This window comes from Hyposmocoma kahamanoa, unplaced genomic scaffold (assembly GCF_003589595.1).
Source record: "Hyposmocoma kahamanoa isolate Upper Pololo Valley unplaced genomic scaffold, ASM358959v1 87, whole genome shotgun sequence".
Taxonomy (NCBI): Eukaryota; Metazoa; Arthropoda; class Insecta; order Lepidoptera; family Cosmopterigidae; genus Hyposmocoma; species Hyposmocoma kahamanoa.
Window position 1 is genome coordinate 213,686 of NW_020654422.1, and position 16,038 is coordinate 229,723.

Sequence of the window (16,038 nt, forward strand, 5' to 3'; positions counted from 1 at the left end):
TTACCTTAACCGTTGTTTACTTTTTGATTAGTAATTAGCGCGAATGTCTTGTACTTCAGTATACTACTTGACACGAATTATGTATCTACATTGAAATGGTTTTTTTTTTATATACATGACAGGCAAATGACTCCACTCCACCTGATGTTAAGTGGAAAGTGGTATCCAAACGCGAAGGAACCTAGTGCAGCGATGAAACCCTCACTGCACTAGCCACCTCCACCCTGCCTGCCTACAATATGCCTCTTCACGTCTCGTTTGAAGGACCCCATATCATAAGAGGGAGGGAAGACATGTGCCGGAAGGGAGTTCCATTTGTCAACTGTGCGGCAGAGAAAGGAGCAACCGAACCTTTTAGTACGCGCTGGAATGCGGCAGGTAGCGAAACGGTGACTACGAAGGCCAGCACGCGTGCTTCTGAGCAGGAACGGGGAAGGGGGGATGAGGTTGAACAGCTCTTCAGAGCACTCACCATGATACATGCGGTAAAAGGCGCTAAGCGATGCAACATCTCTACGCAGTTGCAGAGATTCAAGGCGTGATGAGACCACTTCGTCGCCTATAATTCGAGTAGCACGACGCTGTAATTTATCCAAGGCATCGAGTAGGTACTTGGCGGAGCCGTCGCACAAGTGCGAACAATACTCAACGCAAGACCGGACCTGTGTTTTGTACAGCAGGCATAACTGGTCCGGTGTGAAAAAACGTCGCACCTTGTTCAGGACTCCGAGTTTCCGTGAGGCTGTTTTGATCACAGATTCGATGTAGGTCCTTGGATTCAAATCACAGCAGATTATGTCTACTTCGGGTTCTAGTTTAGGTTTAAACTCTAATTTAAAATAACATAATTTGAGATAAATGGATCTGACAAAACGATTAGTTGAATTTAATTTCAAATCGAATAAGTTATCACTTGATTGATTTTCATATTATGAATCATTGGAACCTATTCTTTGATTCCAACGACATGCTTAGTTTGTACCGTATGCTCTCGTTCCTGAGCACCCCCGTTCCTGTATGCCATTCTAATATCCACCGAAACCCATTTGCACCCAAAAATTTTATTATGGAGAGTACCTATTACTTTTCTGTTATGGTAGTTTTAGCTTGGTCTAAACTTACTACTGTCGAGAACTAAATAATTCTAATAAAATTATAATTTCTTTGTATTTCAAAAATATAATACGTTCAAGAATATTATAACCTATTTGTTTCCTTAGAAAAAAAAAGAACAATGCACTTTACAATAAAAAAAGTTACACGCGATGACTAAGATGTATACAAAAATTTGATGCAACCGATAGTTTTAGGATCAATAGAATAATTTGGAATACCTAATATCTAAATAATGCATTTTTTTTCGTGAATAAACCGAAAATTTGGTGGTTGCGAAGTTTATCCTAACTAACATTAATTTTTTAATGTACTTAAGTAATGTCCCGAATCCCGGAAAAATCCGAGACAAAGAAATGTTGTCGTAAGGAAATCTCCGCTTTCTGGCTCTGTTCCTCGAAGTTTAGGTAAAATAGTCTATTCCGATCACTGATTATCACGCCAAGCATTAGATGAGGAGGTACAGAGTTCAATTTATCGATAAAACCAATTAGGGAAGGAAAGTTTTCTAAATTGTTTCCGGTCCTCATTATCCATATTTTCGGTAATAGAGTGAATTTAGTTGCTTCGGTACTTATAGTAACTATGGGTAATTCCCGTAATGAGTTCAAATGGTTAGTTTGATTCATTCAAATCATTATTGTTATTTATTATTATATGTACAGTATGTGTATGCGGCCTTAACTGTATGTATTTCCCATCTATTTATGCTCCAGGTTTTCAGGTTAGTTTTCTTGACCTAATTTTATATCAATTTTTAATAATTGAATATTCTAGAATATTATCACGAAGTATTATTTAATATTCGAGTGTAATAAATAACCTAAACATATTGTTTAACATTTCAAGATAATATATTTTTTTAATATCAAGTGACGGGACAAACGAATCGTGTGCTTGATGGTAAGCTACACGCCTGTCCATAACAGTTGCAGTGCCACTCTGAGCTTTAAATCGCAAACATCTGAGAGGCTCTGTCACTGCGCCAGTCACTCTAAGGGTCGTATTCTAGAACTCTACTCAATGCTTAAGTCAGAACTTGAGTATGATTCAAAGTACTAGAAATCATACTCAAGTCCCTGCCATTAGGGTCGTATTTCCAGTGCTTGTGTTGCCAGTGCAATCCTGACTTGAGCATTGAATAGAGTTCTAGAATACGACCCTGAGACATAAGTTGACAAGTCCCATGTGCCTGTAATTTCACCAGCGCCCTTAGGACGCGTTCCCACTATGTCGTCACGTTTTATTATCGTTGGACGACGGTCGTGTCTAGCCTGTTCCCATATCACGACTATCTGTCGTGGACGATTTTTTATCGTTGAACGACTGTCGTGACTAGCTGTTCCCACTAGATCGTGACGACAATAGGAGCTGCGACAATCTGTCGTCACGTTTTTATCGTGGCTTTTTTTATTAGCGTAATTGAATTTAAAATAAACATAAATTTTATTGAAACATTACATAATATGACAAAACATATTTGAAGTACTATTTTCGCACGAATTCCAAAATAAAATGCAATTTTGAGTTACTCCAAAACGTCCTGAAAACAGTTACATCCTCAAGCTATTTTTTTAAATAATAGTGTTGTAAGTAATTCATCGCCGAATTTCACCGAGTTACTTCGGTTTCTCGGAAAAAAATATTGGCTTTTTAAATATTAAAACAAAAATGTAACTAAAAATAGGTGTATTTTAAATAATTATGTATATTAGATCTCTGACCAAAAATAAATTTATAATTTATCAAATCCAAAAGAGCCCCGTACTCATAGCCAGATTTGTATTTCACAACAATGAACCGAATAATAATCTAAACAATCACAAACTCTTAAAATTTTGAATCGGTTTCTCTTGAAAATCGTATAATGTGATTACCGATATGATTAGTCCACATCCCTAATCGCGTCACGAGGACAAGTGCCAAATTTGGCCTCTTATTTGGTGACGACTATAATTTGAAAATAAAAAAAATAATCTACTGTCATTTCGTGAATTTATTAGCTATAATTTCCTACTGATACAGATTTATCGAGAGGTTTGAGGTTGACTTTGTTTCTTTGTAAATTTCGTAAACTTTACTTGAAAAAGTTTGTATTAGCCGACATCAAGAAAAATGAGGAGGTTCTCAATTTGACTGTATTTTTTTGTAAGTATCCGGCGTTTTGGAACCGATTTTGATGATTCTTTTTAATTGGAAAGAGGATACCTCAGTATTAGTCCCATTTAAATTTGAAGTAAATATGTCACATCTAAGGGTGGCATACTAGGGATGAATCCGGTTCCGCGCACTTTCCGGTAAGTGATTACAAGAAAACTTGGCAAATAGATGTAATTCAGACGAATAGTAAAAGTGGACCGGTCGGGAAAGTAGACCAATTGTAGCGAAGGGGTTTGAGGTCAATTTTTTTTAATAAAACAATATTAAACTGATACAATTTCCAATGTTTTTTACTTCTATTTAACCTCGTTTTCTTTTCAAAAATTTTGAGTAAGTAAAACCTAAGTCGATGTTAAAATATGCTAATTTAATTAGTACTTTATACCTAATACTTATTTCTTTCAATACAGACGTTACTGTTTTATATTCTCACTTTCTATTTTTTTACAATTTAGTTTCGTTGAATGTGCCGTATGTGTATTTACGAAAATTGTAATTGGAACGCAAAAACTGGATTGTGCACCTACGCAGTTCTTTACGCGCTGGTGCACCCGCCAAGGACTTCTGGATTGCTATTCTTCTGAAAATCTGACTTCATCTCCCAAAAGGGACCACTGAGTTAATTACTTAATAGAAAAAATAATCAAGTAATTCAAGATTAATATACTCCTTATCAAAACTAACGTTGGAACGTTTAGCGAAATTGAATTATAAAGAATGATACAGCCTCAAATGGCTTTGGTTGATTCTGCATAACAGTCAAAGTTAATCAATCACCTTGGAAAACATATTTATTATTTATGAAACGCTGTATTTAATACGTACTTTACATATCGCACTGTTAATACAATAGTGCATTAACTCAAAAAGTGTATTTTCTCAGAATCGATCGAAAAACAAATTACTCGCTTCGATTGAAAGATCTGTGTAAATTTATATATAAGTTATTTCCTACTTACCAAATATACATATTTAAAAAGAAAAAAGAAAAAACAATTTCATATTTTTGTATAAGGATAATTTTGGCCAGAGCTAGCTCACATAAAGCGTGTCGCATTTTGAGTTAAGTAATTAATTAGATATATTTTAGTTGTTTTTTACAATATTCTAACGACATTTTTATTGACGTGTAGAGAATCAAATTTTACATTCAGAAATGGTATAATCTTGAATTTCACAAATTTTGAATTATAACTCTATTGTGACAGCAGTGCGATATATACCAATGATTTTTTTTATATCAATTAAACTAAATAGAACACAATATAGATTACACACACAATACACAATATACATCGAACACAAAGAAAAAATACTTCGATCTGACACGACACGAACCTGCATCAGTGGAGTAGAAATGGAGTAAAATCACAAAAAATAAATGAATGTTAAGGTAGTAAAATATCATAATAATTCATTGTAATCAATACCCAAACATAAGTTGTAATTAACTGCCCACAGAGTTTCTGCGTACATATCTGATGCATGTGTCGCGAACACGCTGCATGTGCGATGAAATACATGTTAGTATACATATATGAAAAGCGCGAGCGGTGCGCAAGGCACGCGAACAAGTCGTAATACATAATGCATGTGCGAAGCTCGCGAGCCTTCCGCAAACAGGCGTGTTTGCGGCGCCTTCGCCAGATCTGTACGCACCCTTACAATCTCTTGTTTATTTTTAACAGTCTCAAAAAAAAAAGGAGGTTCACATTTCGACTGTATGTTTTATTTTTGTATGCATGTTGCGCGATAACTTCGGCAATTTGTGATCCGATTTTGATGATTATTTTTCTGGAAAGAAGGTACCTCAGTAGAGTAGGTCCCATTTTATTTTGAAGAATATATTCCACCTCTAAGAGTGGTGGATGAATGACTTTTGAGGTCGGTTTTTTTAGTACTCTGTGCTGAGATTATTTTAATCAGATATAACAAGAGTTTATTATGGCTAAATTACAATTAATGTAATTATACAGAATAAAGTCAATTAAGATAATTTCATAGATTTCTCATAGATGGCATTACTCCAAAAAAGCCGTTAAAAACCGAGAATAAAGTCACTTGAGAGAGCGTCAACCACGGTGTTACGACTAAAGCCAATCAAGTTATCTTCGGATTTCACGGTAAAGAGAAAAAAAAGGAATTTCAATCAAGAGCATTTTTAGCTAGTTTGGCGAATCGGTAATTTAATCAGTCACAATATGATTAAATTCATTACTTAAAATTCTTGCTGCGATAATTGTGATAGGCTCTGATGGAAACAAGGTATATTATGGGCTTAAACAATAACGTGTTTATTTCAAAAAACTTTTTTTCAGTGTTCATATAAAATTACTACAACGATAAGAGAGAGTATGATACTCACTACTCAGTATCCATATTAAGAAATTTAATTATGGTTATTTTTGAAAATTTCTACCTTAATTACAATACAAATATTCTTTATTGCGCACTGAGATCATCCAAGACAATCCTTTTAATGCAATCGGAATAGACCTGTAGTAGTTTGTGATGTTCCGGTCGGGAATGGACCGCGACGTTGTTATTAGAATCAGGTTTTTGTTTCTTTTTATGATAGCAAGTGACGGGATGAACAAGTCGTGTTCCTGGTAAGCGACACGCCTGAACATAACACTTGCAGTGCCACTCAGAGCTTAAATCGCAACGATCTGACCTGGTCACTACCAATGCGCCCGTCACCCTAAGACATAAGTTGACAAGTCCCATGTGCCCATAATTTCACCAGCGCCCTTACCCTTTCAAAACAGGAACGCAGTAATGCTCACATTACTGCTTGGCGGCAGAAGTAGGTAAGGTGGCAGTACTACCTTGGACGAACTCTTTCACAAGGAGCTCTACTACTGCTGATCTTAGAGGAGATCCGTGCCGAGCATTGGGACGTAATGGTGGGTGATGATTTTAACATGTTATATCCACACCTCATCATCTCATTCGACGTGCAGGGTTCATAACGATGTTTTCCTTCGCCATGCCTGTCACAGTCCACAAGATTATCCCAATGTGCGCCATTTAACCCGGTCCTCAGCTTGTCGCATCTATCTGCTGCTGCCAGCAACCTTTTGCAGATCGTCACTGCATCTGGCCAGAGAACGTACTTCGCTAAGCTCGCTGAGCCGTAGTCTCCACTAAAGAACTCGCTTCCCCCATCGGTTATCGGTTCTACGACAGTTATGACCGGCCCAGTGACACTTCAGCTTGCTTATTCTACCATCTATGTCGACTACCTAGGTTTTCTGTCAGATAACCTCATTTCGAGTATTATTCTCCGGAGAAACTCTGAGTATAGCTCGTTCTATAGCTCGCTGAACGATTTTGAAGTAAATAGGTTCAGGTTAAATATATGTAATTCCAGGAACTTTTGGGGTCGGTTTTTTTTGTACTTTATACTAATGACCGAATTCGAAATAAGGAATCATCCTCATTCGAAGTTCGAATAAGCGTACACCCTACCCCCTAATTGGTTATAATATTACCAACCCACACAAGCAAACTGCGATTATACAAACAGTGCCCAAATAACAATTTACAAAGAAGTGATTGTTGTTTCGCAAAATTTCTTAACACAACGTCAAAAGTTCCGGTTCATAACAGAATTCAAACTTTAAAATTATTTAAGTAATAAATTTGAAAACAATATTTACCTCTTCATTAATATTTACTACTTTTAGTACTTAACAAGATTTGCGGTATTTTTTTGTTTATTGGCATTGTGGCATTGGAATAAATCCATCAAGGCAAATTTTCGATAATTTCTTTTTTTACAATTCTTTATTCTACGTCCTTTTTCCTGTAAATATACTTATTTTGGTGAATGATTTTACTCTTATTTTGATGGTGACAGTATCCAAATTATCGCATTGATTAATGTTAGTAAACTGCAAAAGCAACATTGTAGGCAGATTGTATTACGCAATTGTCACTGACTTACTTGGCAGAATCCCTTCACTCGAGAATAAGCCCTTTGTGGCACAAGCACATCACTTTCGAATGTACCGAATTGCGCAAAGCGGCGCGCGCGCAATCTATCTTACAAATTTACGATACGAACACCACACACATCGATCGTCGCTTGGACGTACGACTCTTTTGGCGGCCGACACAACACTGCAGGTTTGCGAATTCATGCCTTCATACCATGCGCAATGGCAGGACCTTGTTACCTTCCCAGTACAATTGGACCTCTCAATATTCTTCATTACTTTAGTACGGTAGATGAATAGATGGTTCAAATTACTCTGGACATGGTTTTAAATGCGTTCGTGTAATTATTAAAAGGAAGGAGGACAACCTCTGATGTGACAAGCAGCGGGTTTACTGACACGGTAAGATTGCTGTGAACAAAAAAAGGGAAATTCGAATTTGGGAACCTACTTACCGGAAATTCAACATTGCCGACTTGTAAGTGGATTTCGATATTCATTATAAATAAAATATAAAAATTATACTAAAAATAACGCGCACATTTATGCAGCACCACACTTGGGAAACCCTAAATCGAGGATGCCATGGGCGAAAGAAATAAATGTAGGCCATATAAATATTTCCTCCGGCCCGGGAAAAGAATGCGAGACTTCTGCACGCAGAGGTAAACTACTACCAAAACCGTCATGGTAACTATTGATCCACAGAGGCAGTTTATATAATAATATAGTTACACATAGGAAATGAAACTATTTTCCCGGATTTAAATCGCGTATATTTGTTTTTTCAAACAAACCGACGTTTCGGGCCCTTTACAGGTCCCATGGTCACGGTTGACTCGTCTCATGGTCAACCGTAACCATGGGACCTGCAAAGGGCCCGAAATATCGGTTTGTTTGTTAATAATATTTTGTTTCCACACAATTTAATCACTACTTAAAAAATCGTGCATTTTTTAGACATTGTCACATTTGCACTATGCTTTAATTTTTTTTAATTGCAACTTTTAAAACAAATCAAGCAAGGTATCTGCTTATAATGGACAGAAAAGTCAGCTGTAAAAAGTTCCGCAAGTTATTGCATTTTTTAAGAAAACTTGTTTAATCCTCTATAATAAACCACAGACTCACAAGTTTGATAATGGGTCAGCAAAACGAGCTCCTTATTTGTATGTATATAAGTATGTTATGAGTAATTATTGACCTCGTGACTAGTTGGATGACGCAAATACATAACGTCACTTTCGGTATTGTAAATGTAACCCTTTGCGGACGATACACCGTTTATTTTTCCTTGAATGTAAAGTTTCTGATTTATACGGGATTTAACCGCGGATCACCTCCCGAGATTTAGAAACCTAAGGGCGCGTTCCCACTTTGTCGTCACGTTTTATTATCGTTGGACGACTGTCGTGTCTAGCCTGTTTCCATATCACGACTATCTGTCGTGGACGAATTTCTATCGTTGAACGACTGTCGTGATTAGCTGTTCCCACTAGATCGTGACGACAATAGGAGATGCGGCAATCTATCGTGTTCATGAAACTAACAATCAAGTAAGATTCTCGCACGTTTGGTGCGGAATTATGAGAAATATGGTTGTGTTAGTCCACGTGTACGAAGGTCATTTGAACACTATCAAGTATCTTGAAATACTGCATCTCTTAAGAAATGAGTTAAATGTTTTGTCCGAGGAAGAGCGAAATCGAATAATTCTGCAGCAAGATGGCGCTCCAGCCCATAACAGCAGAGTTACTACTGCCTACATTAGTAACCATTTTAATACCTGGATTGGTACGAACGGCACAATCAGATAGTCTGCGCGATCACCGGATCTCACCCCTTTAGATTTTTTTGTGGGGATATGTTAAAAACCAAATTTACCTTAAATCCTATGCGAGTGTAAACGAGTTGAAGGCTGAGGTTCAGAATACGATTTGTAACACAATTCATCACAACACGTTATTAAAAGATACTCAAAATAAATTCGTTAAAAGATTGAATTTGTGTATCCAACAAAATGGAGCTCATTTCGAGCAACTTATAGTTAGATTACCATTTTTTTCGTTTTATTAAAATACGTTAAGATTTCATGGTTTTTTTTTCGTTTGATTAACCAATTTTGTGAGAGGGATTTTATTCTTATAATTAACCCTATCGATCGATGCAATAAAAGTGCAGGGTGCATTTTTTTCAGATTAAAGGAGGTTCGATTCCCGCGTGTTGCTAGAAATTTTCGAAAATCTATGAATGCAGTTTAATTTCTTTTAAAAAATAAAGGAGTGTTTCCTTTAAGTAAAATTTTCTATCTCCAGTATTTAGAGTACTTTCTCTCCAGGTGGCATTACAAATTTCCACCCGGTATTGTTACGTCACAAGCATGTTTGTAATGTACTGTGATTCAGCATATAAACGAATTATCTATCTACATAAAATGTGAAATATAAATTATGTACGGTATTGTGACCTCATCTACTTCAAATACAAACTGAAATAATTACCAATAACCGGTCGCCACGAAAGTATTTGAAATGTCAATTACAAAATACATTACTGTTTTGGACAAGCGTGTTGCTTACCACTAGGCACACGACTTGTTCCGCCTTTCACTCGGTATCATAAATAATTCTAAAAAAGTGAAATACCTATTACAAAATACATTTTAAGATGCAATTGAAATAAAAATTCAGAAAATACTAAACACGTATATTTATATCAATTTGTATTTTAAATACGTTTTCAGTTACAAGTAATTCCAATATTACCCAACCCTGTGTACAGGCAGCTGTATCAGCAAGCAGACTGCTAATGTAGTCGGAGCTTCCCTTCTACATTTTAAATGAAGTATAAATGTCGTTTTTCGATATTGCAAATTTAAACTATATGTGAAGTAATTGAAGTTCAATTCTCAATGAATAATTTTGTCTAATTGTAAGTTGATCTAATTCAAGGAGAAAGAGTTAGGCCATTTGAGTTCGAAATTCTTCTATTTTGTCAGTAAAATGTTTTTACAGAGGCAACCGTGAAGGCGGTACCCCCTGATCTATATTTATGACGTCCTAAGATACTTTTGTGGAAAAAGCGAGGCTTCGATTCCGAATTAAATATTGTAAAGACAAAGCCTATTGTAAAGACAAAAGACGCAAAGTCAAACCGAGTATGGCGTAACCACGGATTACGAGATTTACAAAAACGTAATTAATCCAATTGTTGAACATAGGTTTCCTCTTAGTTCGAACACAACAATTTTACTTGTCAAATGTTTATGCTATAATCTTTGAATTATTCCTAATTTTATCAGGCAATTATTAATTATTATATATCAGATTATTTCTGACCGAGTCCACAGCGAGTAAATAATCTCAGTGTAGTTGTTAGAGGCCATTGTTTAATTCTCTTTGTTCTTCTTTCTAATTTTAACATTTAAGTCGAGTTAGAAAGTTAAAACATACGTTTGATGACGATGAGACGTTGGTGCTTAGAACTACAGAGTTGAGGCGATAGCTTTAGGATCCCGAAGAAATGTCCATAAATCAACAGTACGTTTGAAATATACATCTACACAATAATTCTAATTATATTAATGAAATTAGAATATTTTGACAAAAATTTCATAAATATTTGGAAAAATTGGTGTTGCAACTAAACATCGCCAAGTTAAGTTAAATATAGTCTACCTGCCTAATCCAAATTACGTCAATTTTTACTTAGCAGATTTCTTTAATCCCGAAAACATCCAGGATCGATAAAATGTTGTCGCAAAGCCACTTTCTGACTCTGTTCCTCGAAAAAACTCTACCTATTCTGATCAATCATGATCTAGCAAAGTCTAGTTAATAATATCAAAAAGTCTGAGTTTATTATGGTCTTTGGAGCCGCTAGTAAAGTGTCCTACAAGTATCCGTTATTAATCCAAAGGATCACACTTAGAAGGGTTAGCCACTTTAAACACTTGAGATACGTTGCCAACACAGAAAAATACTAAATACAGTAAAGTGCTTAGTTTGCGTGCCACGTATGCCAACAGCTCGCGGAATTCCGCAAACTTGAGTTCAGTCCGCTATAACATTATGATGGTGTTTCGTATTATCATTAAGTTTTATTTAAAGTTTAAAGTTTCTGTTTATCGTAATGATTTTTTTATAACTTTATACCGCTGCAGTATAGTCGCTTTCTTTTTAAAAACTAAGTAAATATCGTGAATTCGTCATCGAACACAGTATTGTTCATATTACTGCTTGGCGGCAGAAATAGGTACAATTCTCGCACAAATTGTATGCACGTTATGTACAACATACATGTTTCATATAATCGACCACAAGGTACCTTTATTCGCATATTGACACATAGATAAATTAACTCAGTTCAATTTAGACTACCATTTTCAAAAATTTTGTGTAATTGAGCGACAATGCGACCCTGACCGAAATCTATTTTGTTATAAAATGAGTGTAGTGCCGTTTTAGATAATGCTTCAATTTTGTCGTTTTCAAATTGTTACTAAGTACTTACCGTCATTTCATTGAACCAAATAGCGGAAATTCTAAATGTGTAAAAATGGCATTTTATCTTTCTAAAGAGGTGTTACAGAACCAGTATGAACTAATCGATTATGAATACTAACGTCATTACATAAACTGAATTTCCCGTGAATTTTGTTTTCGTCGTTGCATTTTTCCTTGTCACTTCTTAAGTCTCTCTCCTAAGAACTCCAGGTGAGAATCCGTCCAGAGAAGTGCTACCACCATACCTATCACTGCCGCCAAGTAATAATTATACTTACCAAAAATAATCGAGGATGATCCCTATCATTTGAAACAAAAACCTGAATTATCTTCTGCCTAAACTACACTACATTATACATATTTCTTTTTCTTTGTGATATTTTTATGTTAATATAATGAAAAATGAAAATATGTATTTAAAAAAAAAAATTTTGTGGTAAGTTAAAAAGTTTGGGAAACTGTGGTCTAGAGTGTTTATTGTGTCTGGATGTAGAGTTGAATGTACTGTGTCAGTGAAAAGAAATTTCATGAAGAATATTGAAAGTTTTACAACATTTCATTAACATGTTTTAAGAAAGTATTTGTAAATTGTATTTTATTAAAACATAGCACGTATTTTGCCCAGCTGTACTTGCGGTGAGCAGCTGGTATGTCGTGCAGACTGCACTGGCAGTTGGCAGTCGCGGTGCAACTTTTGTGACTGTAATATGAAAACTTGTTTATTTTACACAAAGAAAAACAAAATAGTAAAAATAGGAAGTAATGAGTGTGTGTGTTCGTTATTTTATTGTATTGTTTAACCAATTCATCAAATAATTAGTAGATTTAGGCGTTATTTTACGGAAATCCATCAATAAAAATGGAAGTAAATTAATTTTAACCCATTGAATGTTCATCGTCGACCTCATCATCACTTTCCATCAGATGAGATGGAGGTGAAATGCCCAAATGTTTTGATATTAAAAAAAAGTTAAATTCTTATTAAGAGATTAACATTCTTACATTAGCGTCACAGTACATTTACGAAAATGTTATTTATGTTATTTTTTATGAAAAATAGTTACAGACATAAAGAGTAACAAGCGAAATAAAAATAAAGTAGCTTCTCTTCACAAAGCCACAAATTCATTTAAGAGGCGGTGTATAATAAGACTCCGATTGATATTCAAAATTTGCCATTTACGAAGTTTAAAAGTATAGTGAAACAAAAACCTTATACTAAAGGTTATTTATGATATAGCTTCTGCGTACTTGAATGACAAGAAAACGTGGTATGGACCCGATTAGCTCTTGCAGGTAGTCTCAATCTAAGATGTTTGAAATAAACGTTAAATGTATTCAAATGTAATATACATATAAACGAGCAACCCCTAAAGTTTTTATAGTCTGTTCCAATCCTCAGCAAAAGTCATTTTGAATAAAAAGTAAACAAACCTGTTTGGTTAAAATTCTATAGCAATCACTCAATAAGTCGAACAAGTAACACACTTTCATGTATATTTCGAAGATTTCGACTTGATATAATATCACTTTTTCCAACAATATTCATTTGAGTAGCATCGTAAAATCGTATTTGAAAAATGGTAGTCCAAAAGTGAGGTTATTATTCATCTATACTTCTATACCTTATTATGGTTGCATAGTGTTGTTCCAAAAAAAACATTCGGTTCAATCAATTGAAGTTTAGTAATTGATTATTAAATCGAACATTTCAATAGCAATCGAACGAGTAGCTAAATGTAAGGACTTGAAGGTGGATTTAAATTGAAATATTAAATATGCTTACATAGCTTATTTATGGAAAACCGCTAGTATGAGTCAATTGAACAAATCGATTCATTCAATTAATTAATCGATTTGTAGTTGGCGTTACAATTGGCCATCACTAAACCGTCTATGGTCGGGTCAGTGACCTATTTGTTTACTTTTCGGTCAAAATGGATTGAAATGAAGTATAGCTCACTCTTCTCAGGGGATTTTGCCTTTCGAATGATATTAAATAATATGCCGATTTCAAAATGTAATTTGCTGACTTGAGTAATAAAGGTGATTTGAATTTTGAATTGATATTTAAACCTTCACTGAGTTTGCGAAGTAGCAAATTACCTTTCTTCCATTTTTACTTTACAAAATTGCAAGACATCATTATTGGTTCGTCAAGAGTACACATCAAACTTATCACTTTGAATGTGACTCGTTCTTACCACGAGCTGTATAGAGGTGAATTTATTTTTATATAATAATTTTTATTAATTAAATTTATATAATAAAATTTATGTTTCCATGTTGACGTGCTTTTGATTCTATAAGTAAACCCTAAAGAATTCATTGCAATTGTTGTGCTTTGAAGTTGATGTATGACCCCGTACGGTTTGCGATCGAAACGGCGTTCCCTGGGGTTCGGAAGCTCGGGACTTGAATTGGTTCGCTGCCTCAGAGATACGTACAGGTTCCGCAGTAGCGGCTTTACCTATTCAAATTTCAATTCATTTATTCATATCATAAAACATAGTCCATAATAATACATGAATTACATCATATTACTAATTATACCTACTACATATTGCTTATATTAACTATTCTGAAGTTACAGCGGCTAGTAGCTGACTACGACGAACAAACAGTAACAGTTGAATGAATAGAAAGTTGTATCTTCTCGACAACAGCTGTCTTCTTTCATGCCCACATTGCATAATCAATTTTATTTCGATCAATTAAGTTTAAAATGAAGAAAACATTTAGGAAATTAAACTATTTTTCCGGATTTAAATCGCGTATATTTGTTTTTTCAAACAAACCGACGTTTCGGGCCCTTTACAGGTCCCATGGTCACGGTTGACTGAGGTGGTACAGTCTTCAACCAGTTATGTCTAATATTAAAAATTTATTATGCCTCACCGGTGCAGGATGTGGTATTGACATAGTAATTGAAGGTGAAGGTCAATTTTGTATCTTGTATAGTTTACCGATATCATTCGGCAAGAAGATTTTGTAGTTTAACATCTATCGACACCTTTCGGATATATTTCCGATTAGTGCCTCTAGTCTCTATCATTACACTTATGCAAAGACGCATTCCGGATATTGATGGGGTTGCCACGTTTCTGTAGTACCTCTGGTAGGTACCTTATTTTAAAGTCGGTTAAAAATACGCTCTATTTGTTTAGCTTTTACGTTTTAATTTAAATTACCGTTCCGGGCACGCGGGCTAGCCTGGCTTAAATTTGATCTACGCGGCAGCCCGCGCGACGACCGCGCGGCGGCTGGGCGGCGGCCGTGCGGTAATTTTATTGATGTACAGGAAGGTGTGGTAACTGGCCGCCTCGCCGCGTGGCGACCGCGCGAAAACTTTCTTCTCGCGTAACTGGGTGCATAAGTGTCAATTACCATCAGAACCGTTGTCGCTAAAATTTGCACTATTGTAATATGTTAAACACTATAAAATCTTGATAATGATTGGTCGTACTTTCTAATTTAAAAAGATGTAACAAATTCTGTAGGTACCGTTAATAATTTAAACTTTACCCTGTTGACATATCGTTGACAGTCCAATACCTATTATTGCAATTTACGACGTGTTGATTCTATATTGCAATTTCAATCTATGTTCTGCCATTAATATAATATATTCCTTATATTAAAATACGCATCTTATATTTACATATATTTATAGACAATGAAATATCTTGTAAAGGCAGTGATATAGAAAAATGTAAAGAGTTATTTCCAACCATATATTAATGCGCATCAAGGTGCGCTATTTGCTAACGAATTACTAAACTTTTGTACTGAGCAATCATGGAGTTGTATTGATATGCAGTTATTGCCAGGAGAGTTACCCTTTTGTTGGTAATGCACATGGGTGTCGTCGGTGGTTAGACCACTGCGTTGTGTCTAGTGCAGCGCGAAATACGGTATTGAATGCGTCAGTGATTTACGACGTTTTGTTGATTGAATGTAATATTAACTTAATTAAACAAAAAATATGTAATTCTATTTATGTTCAAATTTCATAATTATTGTCACTCTAAGCTTAGAGACGTTGATTTCCCAAACGAGTTTAGACATTGTGCTAACAGATACTGTAATAATAATAACCATAAGCAGATAATTGATGACATGTATAATAGTACCTATTGTAGGTACCCTTAATGAGGGCGCTGAGCTAAGTTACACTGAATCTAGATCAAGTTTAAGACGTAAATATATACCTGGTTGGAATAAGCATGTAAGTGGCGCTCATAGACGGGATCGGCTTTGTTTTCAGGTGTGGTTATTAAAATGGTCTTGTTTATAGTAATATTATTACTACATATGTA

At 35.2% G+C, this 16,038-nt stretch overlaps 1 protein-coding gene across 1 annotated transcript in view; it reads right to left on the minus strand.

Annotated features, from left to right (window-relative positions):
• LOC113235225 (proton-coupled amino acid transporter-like protein pathetic) overlaps window positions 1-7,309 on the minus strand; it is an 81,865-nt gene extending 74,556 nt beyond the window's left edge. Inside the window, exon 1 of the mRNA XM_026470852.1 lies at window positions 7,223-7,309. The gene's annotated coding sequence lies outside the window, so the exon portion shown is untranslated. The remainder of the gene's footprint in view (window positions 1-7,222) is intronic.
• Between the last annotated feature and the right edge of the window lie 8,729 nt (window positions 7,310-16,038).